The following is a 15,811-nucleotide window of genomic DNA, read 5'->3' on the forward strand; positions in this document are numbered from 1 at the left end:
CCAGCCACCACCGGCTACTGCCAATATATGAACAGGGGAGTTTTCTCTTCCCTTTTTTCTCTCTCCTCCTCGACATGTGTGCTGTTTGCAGTGAGGCTTCACCAACCCCAAGCACAATGCCTTTATTCACACGGTTTTTATGGGAAGCAGCTAAAAGGAAGTAGAGCGTGCAGAAGAAATTCTAAGAGAGGGTAACTTTGAATCCAGTCCTATTTATAAAAAGAGATGGGGAAGCAAAGAAAGCAATAAAATACCCCGGCTTTCCACTCTCATATCCAAGGGTTTTGTGCAGTCACCTATTGCAGCAATATCTGAACACCTTAAAGGCAAAACAGATTGGAAGTAATGAGGTCTCTATTAGAGCTTCTTGTGTTGGGATATAGAAAATCCTGCTCAGGGCAAAATCCTCACCTGAAACCGAGGCGGCTGCTTTATAAATCAGCCGTTCAAAACGTCGGCAGTGGCGATACAATTAACTAACAGTTAACATTTTTGTGCCGTCACCCTGGAAAATTGTAATTACTTTAAGCTTTAAAGAGAGCCACACGTGCCCTCCACATTCAGAAGAAGAAGAAGAAGAAAAGAAGAAGAAAATGAGGTTAGGGAGAAAGGGATGAAGCAAGAAGAGGCAGGTCTGTAGGCAGGCAAATATTCTCCATTCCACGCCGAGTGGAGGAAGCCAGGAAAAATCCTTCCGCACGTTTCACAGCGAGTGGCCAGAGTTAGTCAAAGGATTTGTAAAGAGGAGGTCACACTCCGAGAAATCTTTTGTGAGGCCGACAATAGAGAACTCTCTCAGGAGTGAAGCCTGGAAATTCAATGCAGTTGAACTTCAAGAAGGCTTTTTGTTGAGTGCCCCTTAAGACGGGGATAGAAGGTGAACTGGGATGGTATTGATAGTACAATCCCTAATTGGACTCAGCGCTGCATCCAAGGGCAGCAGTTAGAGGGAGATGGATGCAATTTAGGAGACTGGAGAGCAGAGATAAGCGGAACAAAGCACGGAGCCCAGCGCTGGGCCTGCTGCTCATGCTAGGTATGCCTTAGGCCATGTTCCCACCACACACTTAAAGCACTATGATGCCACTTTAAACCACCATGGCTTCACTGAAAAGGATTGTGGGAGCTGTAGTTTGTTAAGCTGCAGTTCGGGGTGTATGGAGCGCTAGGGGAGAGCTTGTACCTTTGGTGGTGAATGTGTTGTGCTCCTTCTAGGGTAGTTTGTCCACTTTTGGTCCCCAACCTGCACTCAGCTCTCACCTGTTGGCTCCTAGAAGCTGCCAGTGTGTGCAGTGGCCACACACCCTGAGGAATAGCTTCAACTGGCCAGCTAAACCAGGTGAGGGTAGCCAGTGGGTCTCAAAAACCCTCAGTGAGTTGGGGAATTCCCCCTGCATGCGAAGACAGCCTCCAGTGGATTGAGTGGATGAGACCAGAAGTGGGTCCAATGGTCAAGAAGGTGGTTTCTTCATGTGCAGTAAGAAGTGAGGGCAGATGTTGCTCATCAGCCTTGGAAGGTAGCGCCTCTGGTCCTAAAACTCTGCTCTGGTCCTAAACCTCTGCTGCCTTGTGGGATGTCTTTGAGAGAATAAATGGCTAAGGAGTAAACACAATCTGGAGTGGAGTCCCTAAGACAGTTGGATGGCGCCTTGTACGCCTCCTTCCAGCAATTCCTGCAGCCAAGCTGGTGCCAAAAGTATTGCTCTGCAGTCCAGAACCTCCATACATACTTCCCAGACTTGCGCCCTGGAGAGATCACTCCAGTGTTGCTAACACAGCGGTTTGACTTCACCCCCATAGGCGCAAGCCATTGTCTCTTGAGAAAGATGGATGCCAAGAACCATCACAAGAAGTTTGTTAGGAGAGCCAAGAGTTGTAAGGAGGGCCCCATTCCCCTCACAGGGAGTCAATTCTCAACGTTCCCTGGGAGGAGAGAGAGGTTGTTAAACCAATAGCAGCAACATCTGAAGGGCGCCATTTTGGCTAACACTGTTTTACACCAGTGGCCAGTGCAATAGGTTTTATACAGATTGGGGCCCTAGCTTGAGGGGTTGGGGCCTTTAACCCTTAATGCGCTCTGAATCAGGCCCTCCACACACACACACACACATAGGCAATTTGCGCTGGAGCTGGGGAGGGGAGGAAGAATGTCCCAACCTATTTGCTTTTCCCTCAACAGGTTAAAAATGCATGGTTCTAGTTCTAATAGCACAAGGATGGAAGACTGAAGAAACCCCAACTAAAGAATCTGTGTGATGGACTGGGAGAGAGGCCGAGAGGCAAGAAAAATTGATGGACTATGCAGAACTGGCAAAATTGACATATAAGCTACGGGGCAAGGATAACTGTGACTTTAAAGATGAATGGGAACCCTTTACAAAGTATTTGAAGACGCAACAAAGCGAACTGGACTCCTTGGCTGGCTTTGAATAAGCATTCACAAACTTTTTTGTTGATGATAATCAGCTAAATAGTTTGAGGATCCGCAAAGTATTGGAAGACACAAGACCTACCCACCTTGGAAGAATGGCAGATGAAGGTGATAGACTTTATGGGATTGGCAGAAATGACTGGCAGAATCCGAGACCAGAGAAAAGAGACGGCGGAAGAAGATTGGAAGAAATTCAAGAATTATCTTAAGAAACATTGCAAAATTAATGAGTGCTAGAATGATGTGGTTTTTGAAATTAAGTGAAGTACAGCTGTAAAGATTAAGTTAAAAGAAAAGAAAGGTTGACAATTGGATAAAATTAAGGGTGAGGATTTGCTGAACATAATATTTGAAATGGGAATGCAGAAAGGGGAGGTATGAGGAGGTCGGGGAAGTAAGTTTTAAGAAAATAAGGTTTTGAAATTATACTTGTTTTTCTTTTTGTTTTTGTTTGTTTGTATTGTTGTGTCTGATAAAAATTGTAAAACTTCAATAAATATTTTATTTAAAAAATAGTTTGAGGATCTATACAACTGTGTAACATGCAGAAAACAGCATTCTTAGAGAAATCAAAGACTGGAACTGAGGGAAGCGGGGGGGGTTGTGTGGGAGGGGGAGGGAGGGAGGAAAAGGGGGGGGGATAAGGATGATATGTTTCTGGATAATGGGTTTTGTTTTAATTTTGAATTTAAAAAGTTTTTTTAAAAAAGTGCATGGTTCTGTTTCTTTCCAGGTAAAGAACTCATTTCCACCACAAACAAGCCTGCCTCTCTGCTATGAAAATACAGTGTGCCCTCTCCACCCCACCCCCCACCCCAGGGCAAAGTCATGCAAACAGCCAGCCTATTGCCCCGAGGGTGGAATTTGCCGCTCTAAATTATAAAGAGCCAGGTTGGTTGGCAGAAATGGGGAATATTTCTCCCTCAGCCACTTTGTGAGTAGTTTCAAGGTACTGCTTGGCAGAGGCGAATCCTTGTAAAGTGGAAATCAGCAAGCTGTGTGCTTAACACAGGCGTGGGAGGCCCAAGCCAGCAAGAAAGAAATTTCATTAAGGTAGCAAAGTCCTTTAATCGACTGGCCCAGGTTTTTTTTTTTGAAAAGCCTAAGAACAAACAGTGAAAAGTTACTGGGGATGTTGATGCCAAGTGTTGGGATCAGATGACCATGTGGATGATGCTTTCAGGTCAAGGCCAGAAGAATAACATGAGCACTTAGGCATATTGTCTGTTTACAAGGTTTGGTTTCACTCACAAGGTTTGGTTTCTTTACAAGCACATTCTGTGCTTGGACCAAAAACAGGCTCTCATTGCTAAAACTCCACAGCTCTTACAAATTTCACCTGAATCTAGTTGGATTCAGCTTCTTACAGCAGTGCCCACAAAGTTATTGTACTACCAACCTTACTGTACACTTGTGAAACATGGACCACTTATAAACACCATCTCCAACTCCTCGAAATATTCCATCAACGGTGTCTCTGAAGAATGTTACACATCACTTGGGAAGACACGCAAACTAATGCCAGTGTACTGGAAGAAGCAAAAGTCACCAATGTCGAAGCAATGATTCTTCAACATCAACTTCGTTGGACTGGTCATGTTGAGCAGTTGCCTGATTATTGTCTTCCAAAGCAACTACTCTATTCCGAACTTAAAGATGGAAAGCATAATGCCGGTGGTCAACAAAAGAGGTTTAAAGACTGTCTCAAGGCAAATCTTTAAAAATGTAGTATAGAGACCAACAATTGGGAAACACTGGCCTTGAGTGCTCCAACTGGAAAACAGCCTTTACCAAAGGTGTCATGGACTTTGAAGACACTCAAACTCAGGATGAAAGGGAGAAACGTGCTAAGAGGAAAGCACATTTGGCAAACCCTGTCATGTGGCAAAGACACATGAGAGCAGAAGCAGCAAAGCAGGCTGGGAAGTGCTGGGACTGCACAATTATTTGGGCCTACTCAAGTTATTCAGGCCTAACTGCTAACTGTTGAAATAAAAAAATTCCTTCCAGTAGCACCTTAAAGACCAACTAAGTTAGTTCTTGGTATGAGCTTTCGTGTGCATGCACACGAAAGCTCATACCAAGAACTAACTTAGTTGGTCTTTAAGGTGCTACTGGAAGGAATTTTTTTTATTTTGACTATGGCAGACCAACACGGCTACCTATCTGTAACTGCTAACTGTTGAGTCACTCTGACATGTGACTTAGCAGCCAGTTTCTCTCTGTGCTCTCTGTAAGTTTTCAGTCAGAGTCAGTCTGCCTCAGCTGTGAGCAGAGTCAGTATGTAATCTCAGTCAAACTGTTTGGAACCATGTTGTTTATGAAGAAGTTTACTTTAATTCAGTAAAGCTCTTATTCTTTCAATTAAAAACTCTGCAATATTAACTTACGCTGCGCGTCAAACCCTCACCATGATCAACTCCTGCCCAGAAACCTATGTCCCCACTGTGGAAAGATGTGTGGATCCAGAACTGGCCTCCACAGTTGCTTACAGACTCACTATTAAGACTGTGTTCCTGGAAAACAATCTTACTTGGCTACAAGTGATCGCCAAAGAAGAACACAACATAGGAAGTTGCCTTATACAGAGTCAGACCATTGGTTCATCTGGTTCAGTATAGCCTACCCCATTGGTCTGCAGCTGGCAGGATGGGACCCGATCTAAGATGTGTCACAAAAGCAGCACTACCACCATACAAATATAAGGCATAGCGCAAATTTGGCCACAGTCTGCCTTGAGTTCTGAACCTTGAGTAGTACTGCAGTGCTTCCTGGGAAAATCCCTGGTTCAATTCACACATTGCTATGACCTGATTATTCTGAAGCAGCTTTCCACGTTCCTTACTGAGATATGAGAAGTGGTTTGAGTGCTCTCATGTGAACAACAACCACAGCACTGCTTTAATTTCTGATGCTTCTTATCGCCTCAGTGACCTGAGGTTTGTTTTGTCTTAAAGTGAACAGAGATTTATTTCAAGGGAGGGGTGTTTGTGATTTTGATGATGACAATGATTTGGAGACGGGAGGCCTTGTGTTATTTCCTGTCCCGCTATGGTGCTTTATTGGCACCGATGGGTGCTAACGCAACCCTACCGAGTTTCCAATGCTGAAAGGCGAAGATTTATATACACTAATGAAAAGTCAAAGTCGCTTTTATGACAAGTCACCGGCGTGATGCGTTGCCAGGGGATGGCGTTTGCTGATTAGCGGCGGCGGCAGTGGCGGCACCGTAATGCATTGCTGGCAAAGGGCTGAGCACTAGTAATTTCATCCTTTAATAGGAGATCAGGGCTGCATTTCTGTGTATCAGCCAGGGTGAGATTAATGCTTTCTGATGTCAGGCTAGCGCACACAGGAGGGGGCCTTCCATTGATGGAAGCATTAACTAATGTTTGCAACATGATGGGCTCACAATCAGAAATTCTCCTGTCTCTTTCACTAAGGGGGCCTTGGAATACAGTAGATAATAAAATGGCATTCTGTTTAATCCGTTCACCAACAATTTGAAGCCACGACCTTGTTGTTTACAGCTGTGGGTGGGTGTGCGAGATAGGCTGCGGAGATCTGCAAGTATAAGTAGTTGTGTGTGGGAGGGTGCATGGACCGAAATAGTTCCATTTGGGTTTGCTTGTTTTTAGCAAGGCGGTTTTAAAACCATAAGCTTTGTCTTCTCACAGGTGCCGAAATTCCAGCAGCAGCTGGTGCTCATTCAGATTGGTAGGGCGGAAGGCAAAGGGACCAGTGGCAGTTGGAGGCAGAGCCAATGATGGGAACATGTATTAAGGAAAACCAAAGAGACTCCATTTTGTCTCAGACACCAGGCATTAGCATCAAACAGCAGACTTTAGCAAGGCCCTCTCAGTGCCCCAGCTCCAGAAAACTAGGGGTTCTCTTGCAAGATCTCATGGGAACTCAGGTGGTCCCGTGAAATCTCTCTCTCTTTTTTTAAATTTCTTTTTATTAAATTTCGCTTAAATGACAAAAAGAAAAAACAAAACGACAATTACAGAAAAAGGAAAAGAAAGAAAAAGAAAGAAAAATATTCATATACAGCATATAAATAACATCCATTTCTGTTACGGTTTCCTGTCTTATTCCTTGAGTCTCTATATCCTTACCCATTTAGATCTTTTCTCTACACATCAGTGGACCTCCTTCCCACCTGATTTCGGGCTTCTTGATCAAAAATTCTTTCTTTTTTTCTGCAGCCAAAAGTTATTATAGTTTACGCATCATAAGATTTATGTCAGACCGGCAGTATTTCTAAGTTTCTATAGTTTCCTTTAATATATGCCATAAATTTATTCCAATCACAAATAAACTTTGTAATTTTTTTGGTTTCTAATTTTTTGGGTCATTTTGGCCAATTCAACATATTCAAATAATTTTGTTTGCCAATCTCTGACCATTGGAAGGTCCCGTGAAATCTCATGAACCATCCCAGAACCTGCACCCTGAGAGGTCCTTGTCCCCCAAACAAGACAGAGGGCTTAAAAGTCTTGTGACACCTGGCTTGAGAGCAGTACATGTGAAAAGGATCTAGGAGTCTTGGTTGACCACAAACTTGACATGAGCCAACAGTGTGACGCGGCAGCTAAAAAAGCCAATGCAATTCTGGGCTGCATCAATAGGAGCATAGCATCTAGATCAAGGGAAGTAATAGTGCCACTGTATTCTGCTCTGGTCAGACCTCACCTGGAGTACTGTGTCCAGTTCTGGGCACCACAGTTCAAGAAGGACACTGACAAACTGGAACGTGTCCAGAGGAGGGCAACCAAAATGGTCAAAGGCCTGGAAACGATGCCTTATGAGGAACGGCTAAGGGAGCTGGGCATGTTTAGCCTGGAGAAGAGGAGGTTAAGGGGTGATATGATAGCCATGTTCAAATATATAAAAGGATGTCACATAGAGGAGGGAGAAAGGTTGTTTTCTGCTGCTCCAGAGAAGCGGACACGGAGCAATGGATCCAAACTACAAGAAAGAAGATTCCACCTAAACATTAGGAAGAACTTCCTGACAGTAAGAGCTGTTCGACAGTGGAATATGCTGCCAAGGAGTGTGGTGGAGTCTCCTGCTTTGGAGGTCTTTAAGCAGAGGCTTGACAACCATATGTCAGGAGTGCTCTGATGGTGTTTCCTGCTTGGCAGGGGGTTGGACTCGACGGCCCTTGTGGTCTCTTCCAACTCTATGATTCTATTCTATGATTCTAAGTTCTTTGGGTGCTGGTTCCACTGGGACAAGCCAGCCTGTCTACTGCAGGCATTAGAAGGGACTTGGCATACAGCCTCCCCACCTCCCCAAACTCATAACAATTTGTATGTATATAGTCCTACATGCTGCAAGTACTGTAGTCCAAAATTCTTCCACTCTCTCGTACATTTTCCAAGAAACGTTTTTTCCCCTAGAACAAAACCACTTGCTCAGTAGTTTTACTGTAAAAAATAAATAAAAAGAGGGGAAATTCTGGCTAAACAGCAGCAAGCAGATTGTTCAGATTATTGTCATGCAGCCACTTTTAGCTGTGTTATATATCAAAGTTATAGCAATTTATTTGGCAGCGGCTATGGGCAGGGATGGAGGAAATATTCCTTTGGTATGCTGCCTGAAGCAGTCTGATCCAATTTAATGGTCCTGAACATGCTTGCAGATCAGAATTCAACTCCTGACTGGGTTGTGCACTTCTCAGGATTTTGCAGCACAGTTTTGGTGTGCAGAATGTGCATGCAAAAACACGTGTTTTATACTTAAAATGCATATGATATACATTTGTTTCATGGGAAAGTGCAGGCGTAGCTCAGAAGTCGAACAGAATCTGTTCCCAAAGTCCATTCAACTTCCAAAATGTTCCAAAACCAAAGCATGGCTTCCGATTGGCTGCAGGAAGCTCCTGCAGCCAATCAGAAGCCACGGAGCCCCGCCAGATGTTCGAGTTCCAAAAATAGTTCTCAAACCAGAGGTTTGCGGCATTCGGGAGCCAAAACGTTCAGGAACTAAGCTGTTCGGAAACCAAGGTATGACTGTACATTGAAAATCTTTTAAATTTGCAGAAATATGTGCAAAAAGAGCACGAAATTATGCATATCAGGATGTATGTATTCCATGCATTCTCTCAAAAAGATCAACACGATACAGAACAGACAAGTGCCAATGAAAATGCAATTGGACAGACTTACTGTAGGCCAGTCTATCTATTCCCTTGCTACAGAATGCTAGAAGAGTGTATTTGTGAGACAGAGACAGGCAGCACACAGGTATGTGTGTATTTGATTTGGGTTCCTTCTGATCTATTTCTGATCTGCCTGTTCCTCCTTTTCTGCTACTTTCATGTTTCACTGCAAGGCAGTGGCAAAAGTCAAACAAGTTTCTGTTGGATTTCTCCCTTAACCACAGTTCACAAGGGGCATCGCAGAGAATAATGCATTTGGCCTGGGGGTAGGGTCTTGGGTGGGAAGATGGGCAGCTGCTCCTTTGCTCTCTTTCTCCCGGGAGCTTCTGAGGTGGTGGCCTCAGGACTAACTCAAAGGCACACATGAAAAGCGGCCTTTCAAGCAGCCCTTGAAATCGGCTGATCTGGCTCTGCCTTCTGAATCCTTTCTGCTCTACCTTTTCACACCCAGAGCTCCTGCCACAGAAGCAAATATCCACCGGGAGAATTGAGGCGGGAGGCGGGGGGAGGCAGCAAGAGGAGGGAAAGGCTAAAGAAAAAAGTCTCTAAAAAGAGACTTAGTGTGCACACCAGAAGAAATTCTCTCCCGTCGCTTTCACCGTGCTTCGGTTTCCTGGATTCCGTTTTGTAGATCTGTCCCTTTGGGACTTGTGCTAGCAGAAAGGAAAGAAGATGGGTTAAGCCATCACTTGCAGCAGGGCAGTGGGGAGCCTGTGGCGGTGCAGATGTTGTTCGACTCCAGTTCCCACCAGTAGCCGGTGGTCAGAGATGATGGAGGCAACCAGATCTGGAGGGCCATAGGCTCCCCATTCTTGATTGACAGTGGGGTTTCCCAAGCTTGGGTCCCCAGCTGGTTTTGGACTACAGTTCCCATCATCTCTGACCACTGGTCCTGCTAGCCAGGCATGATGGGAGTTGTAGTCCAACAACAGCTGCAGGCCGAAGGACTCAGTGGTCCAGCATTTGCTTTGCATGCAAAAGGTCTAAGGTTCAGTCTCCAGTTAAGGCTGAGAAAGACTCCTGTCTGAAACCCTGGAGAGCCACATAAGAGGAGCTTTGCTGGATCAGGTTGGTGCCCATCTATCTCGGCATGCTGTTCTCACAGTGGCCACCCAGATGCCTGCGGGAAAACTGCAAGCAGGACATAAGCACAAGAGTATGCTCCCCTCCTCTGATTCCCAGGAACCGGCATATTCTGGTTATTCCCATCAAGAGTGTATCCGACAGTGGAGATAGAACTTAGCCTTAACCTCCATGAATTTCTCTACTCTTTTAAAGCCATTCAAGTTGTTGGCCATCACTAGCTCTTGTGGGAGTGAACTCCACAATTTGATTATGCCCGGTGTGAAGAGCTACTTTCCTTTATCAGTCCTGAATCTTTCAACATTCATCTTTATTGGATGTCCACAAGTTTTATGAGAGGAGGAGAAAAGCTTTCCTCTCTCTCCATTTCCTTCGCAGCATGCATAATTTTATACACTTCTGTCAAGTCTCCTCTTACTTGCCTATTCTCTAAACTCAAAGCCCAGTTGCTACAGCTTTTCTTCATCGTCCATTTCCTGGAGCATTTTGCTTGCCCTTTCCTGTACCTTTTCAGAAATGCTTAATGGAATGAATACAATTCAGAGGAAGCTGTGTTATATCACATCAGACCAATCGCCCAATCTAGCACAGTGTGGTCTACACCAACCTTCCCCAATCTGTGCCTTCTACATAGATCATTAAGACTACAATGCCCATCAGGCCTAGCTAGCATGTTCTGATGGAAGCTGACATGAGACTCTAACTGTATGCACTCAACCAAACCATGGTGGGGCCTAGACTCAGGTACATAACCACAGGACAATAATAGGAACATGGCTGTCTTATGCTACGTCTTACCATCAGTTCATGTAGCTCAGGGTGGTCCAACACATGTCCCAATGGTTGCATTCAGCCTTCAAGGCATTTTTTACGGCCCTCAGCAACATTTGACACCCTCCGGCCTTCACGCTGCCTTCCCAAAGCCGTTAAGTGAGGCGATGGGCTTTGGGATTGAGGTGGGAGGACTCTAGGACCCTCCTGCTTGGACTACTGCAATGTACTCTACATGGGGCTACCTTTGAAGGTGACCCGGAAACTACAACTAATCCAGAATGCGGCACCTAGACTGGTGACTGGGAGCAGCCTCCGAGACCACATAACACCGGTCTTGAAAGACCTACATTGGCTCCCAGTACGTTTCCGAGCACAATTCAAAGTGTTGGTGCTGACCTTTAAAGCCCTAAATGGCCTCGGTCCAGTATACCTGAAGGAGCGTTTCCACCCCCATCGTTCAGCCCGGACGCTGAGGTCCAGTGCTGAGGGCCTTCTGGCGATTCCCTCACTGCGAGAAACTAAGTTACAGGGAACCAGGCAGAGGGCCTTCTCGGTAGTGGCACCCACCCTGTGGAATGCCCTCCCACCAGATGTCAAAGAGAACAACAACTACCAGATTTTTAGAAGACATCTGAAGGCAGCCCTGTTTAGGGAAGCTTTTAATGTTTAACAGACTACTGTATTTTAATACTTTTTTGGAAGCCGCCCAGAGTGCCTGGGGAAGCCCAGCCAGATGAGCGGGGTATAAATAATAAATTCTATTCTATTCTTCCGGACCACCATGCCTCTCTTTGCCGGCTTTGGGAAGGCAGCGTGAAGCCTGGTGGGAGTGTCAAATTTTGGCCTTGCTCCCCTCTCTGCATGACAAGGCAACATGCAGCCTGCAGGTTGTGTGTTGAAGTCCTCTTGTGGCCCCCTTGCTATGAAAAGTCGGGCTGCTCTGATCTAGCTCATTGTTATCCAGGGTTTCAGGCAGAATATTTTCACGGCCCTATTGGAGATGTCAGAGATTAAACCTGGGGCCTTTTGCATGCTCAACAGCCTCGCTTCCCCAAACTCAATACCAACTCAATCCCCCATGAATACATTTGGTAGCCTCACCTCAGTCTCTCAGTCCTGGGCCTAAATGGAGCCTAATTTCCGCCCTCTCTTCCCCGCAGGTGGGCGGGGTTTGCGGCACCAAGCAGAGGCTCACCTGGGCAGGTGCCTCCCACCTGCTTTGGCCGGCCTTTGACCCACCCTCAGCCAGGCAGGACAATGGACAGCCGGCCAGGGGTGGGGCTAAGGCCAAAGAAAAGAGGCTGACCCCTTTGTCCAAGCCTCTTTTGGTTTTATTCATGGTTTCTGTATTCAGAACCAGGAAGGAATTTTCCCTGCATTGGCAGGTTTCGCCTTCCCCCTAGCATTTCGTCACAACCTTGGCGGTTTTAGGCCTTGGCAAGGTATCCTTTAGTCTAACATCAAGTCGGGGGGGGGGCATTCATGCTCTCTTCCCATGCGGCGGTGCTTGCAGGGCCTGTTAAAGGGCAAAATCGGGAGTCCCTGGCCCTAGAACGGTGGCATGTAGGTCAAACTCCCGGGACGAGGTTAGTGGAAGGGCAAGCTGTGTAAGTTTGCGCTTTGCAGTCCCCTCTCAGTGGGCCTCATCTGCCTGCATATCCTCAGCTAGGGGGGCTGAGAGGGTTACCTGCCAAGGCCTGTGCCAAGTTTCCCACTTCTGAAGCTCAATAAAGTTGTGGCCAATTTGAACCCATACTCTGGTCTCTTGTCTCATTCTCTGGGGAAAAGGGGTAGGCACCACAGACAGGGTTTAGCGCGGCAAGCTCTTTTTAAGCTTGTATGTGAGCGTTGCCTTATCTCTGTAGCTGTTTAGGGCTAATGATTCTTTGAAGGGAAAACAAGCAAAGGCGCTCTGTAGTTGTGTTCTTCATTCTTCTCCCATTCCCTTCCGTTGCTAATTGGAGGTGCTTGCCCAGCCCAATTTGCAACCGGTGGCACTGTCCCTTCTTCATGCCAGTCTTGTTTGATTAATTGCCTGCGTTTGGTAGGACCTCTGGCCTTAGGACACGTCGCTTCTCGCTACAATTAATGCCAATCAAAATGCAATGCAGTCATCAAGCGCGGACACTTGGATGGGCCCACGAAGGGTGTGGTAGCAACATATCTTTGCATCCATGTCATTTGATTAATTGCCTCGTTGCAAAGCCTCTGGGTGGGAGAGCGTGAAGAACTGTCACAACCAAGTGACCTGGAGAGTCGTATTTCACAGATCCGCCGAGTCCATTTATTGAATTTACCAGCCTCCCATTTGCTGTCATAAGCTGCTATAATTGCTGCCACTCACGACAGGTTTCCTGAGTCCCTTTGGCAAGGCCTCCTCCCTGCAAACTTACCTGCAAACATTCTCCAAGGTTTGCACAAACCCAGATGCAAGGCGAGGGAACGGTTTTACTCGCTAGTTGCTTGAGCCATGCAAATTTAATGCCGTCCTTTAAAGATACCAAGCTTTAATCAGTCAAACTGGAAAATTAGGCAGCTGAAACTTTGTGGATTAATTGGCAGGGGGCACTTTTGATCAATCATCAAGGATGCAGGTTAAGGGCGTTTTTGTTTATTTTGTGACTAGTTTGATCCTGGCGTGTTCTTGTAATAGAAAAGAAATTAAAGATGGTCTTTCCTTTTAAACAGGACTGTGAAATCATCTCACACTTCCCTCAATACCTCAAAAATGACACCTGCATTGAGGCCTGTGTGGTATGCAAATTTATTTAAATTTGACCAATTAATAATTTAAATGCTGCTTATTAGTCAGCGGAAGATCCTTTAATCAGACAACAGTCCCATTTCCCCCCTGTAAAGCCATGCGTGGCAAATATAAATGATGTTGCTGCAATGTCGAAAAGATGAAAAAATGTTAACATTTGGTACTCTTGGCTTTGTCTCGCCTTATTGATGCTACAGAAATGTTGAATTCCAGCACTTGCATCCACAGTTATTTTTCAACATTATTATTACTATCATCATTATATGAAATTTGTATACCACCCATCATCCAAAGATCACAATGCAATTCACACCATGAAAATGCTTTTCGAACAACAGAAATGTTGTTATCAATTGAATATTAGCCAACACATTTTGGGGGCTGGGGAGTCACAGTTCTCTCAGACTTGCTTTAAGCAGGACGCAGGTAAAAGAACTTAAGCATGCAATCACTGCAGGCAGCCTCACCTTGTTTTAAAGTGTTTGCCATGCACACTGGCCTGTTAGCTGGATCACAGATCACTGCTGAGCTTAGCTTAATTCCTTAGAAGGCAACTCTGTGGCGAGATCCACCGGGGTGAGTGGCTTTGGGTGCAGAGGATCTCCAACTCAGCCAGTTTTAAGCCCCCAATGCCCAGCTCAGCCAAAGATACATCAGCATAACTTGCTTATCCCTGCTCAGCCAGTGTATAATGAAGGCGCCAGGCGAACTTCCCTCGGGAGAGCATTCTACAGACAGGGAGCCACTGCAGAGAAGGCCTGTTCTCATGTTGCCACCCTCCTGACCTCTTGAGGGCCTCAGACAATGATCTCAGGGTCCAGGTAGATTCATATGGAAAGGGACGGTCCTTGAGGTATTGCGGTCCTGATAACTTCCTTATCTCTGCTCAGCCAGGGCTCAACAATCTGAACCATGTAAGTCCTTGGGAAAAGGGCCGTTACGGGGGCAGGACCAGAGAGGTGGGACTTAGGCTGGATCCTAAGTCCGTTCAGCTTCACCACCTGACCTGGCAACCTGGCAGAGGCACCAACTATGAGGGGCCATAGGTGGGGGGGCATCCTCATTATTCTGCAGCCGGATAGGTTCTGTCAGGCCTGCCTCTGCCTGTGGCGGGCTCCATGAGGCCTTCCCACTGCAGTAGCGGGCTCTGTCAGAGCCCATCGCAGCAGCAGGAGGGCCTGACAGAGCCCACCACAGCCACAGCAGACCCTACCAAGCCTTTTGGAGGGCGCACAGGGGCTCCTTCCACCATGCATGCGCAGCACCCACAATGTTGGGGAGAACCCAGTGCACCTTCAACCTGGCATGGATGACTATTTCAATACTCTTTTAAAGGCTTGGTTTCCTTCTGCCAGGCTTAGGCTGAGGAGGAGCAGCCCTGCTGCTCGACAGGGTTTGGGTCTGGTGCGACTTTATGCCAGGTTAATTTATACCACCTTGTGCCAGCTTCTTAGTTTAGTTGTACGTTGCTTTCCTGCAGTTGACTGTTCCCCAAGCAGCTCACAATAAACATCATTTATCAAAATGCAGCATCATATACAGTGGTACCTCGGGTTACAGACACTTCAGGTTACATACGCTTCAGGTTACAGACTCTGCTAACCCAGAAATAGTACCTCGGGTTAAGAACTTTGCTTCAGGATGAGAACAGAAATCGTGCTCCGGCAGCGTGGCGGCAGCAGGAGGCCCCATTAGCTAAAGTGGTGCTTCAGGTTAAGAACAGTTTCAGGTTAAGAACAGACCTCCGGAACGAATTAAGTACGTAACCAGAGGTACCACTGTATATTTCTTCTTCTTCTTCTTCTTCTTCTTCTTCTTCTTCTTCTTCTTCTTCTTCGGCGATCACTCGTAGCCGAGTAAGATTTTCTTCCATAAACACAGTTTAACAGTGAGTCTGTAAGTGACTGTGGAGGCCAATTCTGGATCCACATGTCCTTCCACAGTTGGGGACATTGGTTTCCGGGTGGGAGTTGATCACGGTGTGGATTTGCCAAGCGTGCCTTCCTCTTAGCACGTTTCTCCCTTGCGTCCTGAGTTTTAGTGTCTTCAAAACCCATGACACCTTTGGTAAAGGCTGTTCTCCAATTGGAGCGCTCGCAGGCCAGTGTTTCCCAGTTGTTGGTGTTTATACTACATTTGTTTAGTTTGCCTTGAGACAGTCTTTAAACCTCTTTCGTTGACCACCAGCATTACGCTTTCCATATATATATTGTGGGGTGTATGGGATAATTTGCTGCCAAACATGACAAAATTCAAACAAGCCCAAATCAGCAATTCAATGAGCAGACAATAAATCCTGGACAAGTTTAGACTGCAATGAAATGTGTGTTGGCAACCTGTTACTGCTTAAACCATGTGTTTAGGGTTGGGCTTTTTTGTGGGGCTTTTTTTGTATTTTCTTTATTTTCTTTCTGGGAACTGTGTTACGGGCTCTGGTTATTTTAAAAGAAGCTTTTAAATAGATAAATAATAAACACAACTTGATAAATCGAAGAAAGCTTGCATGCACCAGAGATTTTTGCAGTTCTGCTGACGGCCGGTAAAGCGACATGGACTTGCTCCCCTTTGACGAGCGGAGGCTGTGATTACAGTG

The 15,811-nt window shown here is 46.0% G+C and overlaps 2 long non-coding RNA genes across 2 annotated transcripts in view; one reads left to right on the top strand and one right to left on the bottom strand.

The window, feature by feature from the left end:
* The window catches only part of LOC310702212, a 610,091-nt gene that overhangs the window by 196,557 nt on the left and 397,723 nt on the right, over nucleotides 1-15,811 (bottom strand). The gene's annotated exons all lie outside the window — the stretch shown is intronic.
* LOC310702183 lies at nucleotides 4,607-6,943 on the top strand. The gene is made up of 3 exons (XR_014523332.1): nucleotides 4,607-5,370; nucleotides 6,109-6,350; nucleotides 6,847-6,943. It is a non-coding gene; the product is annotated as an uncharacterized lncRNA (long non-coding RNA).

The sequence above is a fragment of the Podarcis liolepis genome, assembly GCF_965112155.1.
Source record: "Podarcis liolepis genome assembly, chromosome: 2".
In the NCBI taxonomy this organism is placed as follows: Eukaryota; Metazoa; Chordata; class Lepidosauria; order Squamata; family Lacertidae; genus Podarcis; species Podarcis liolepis.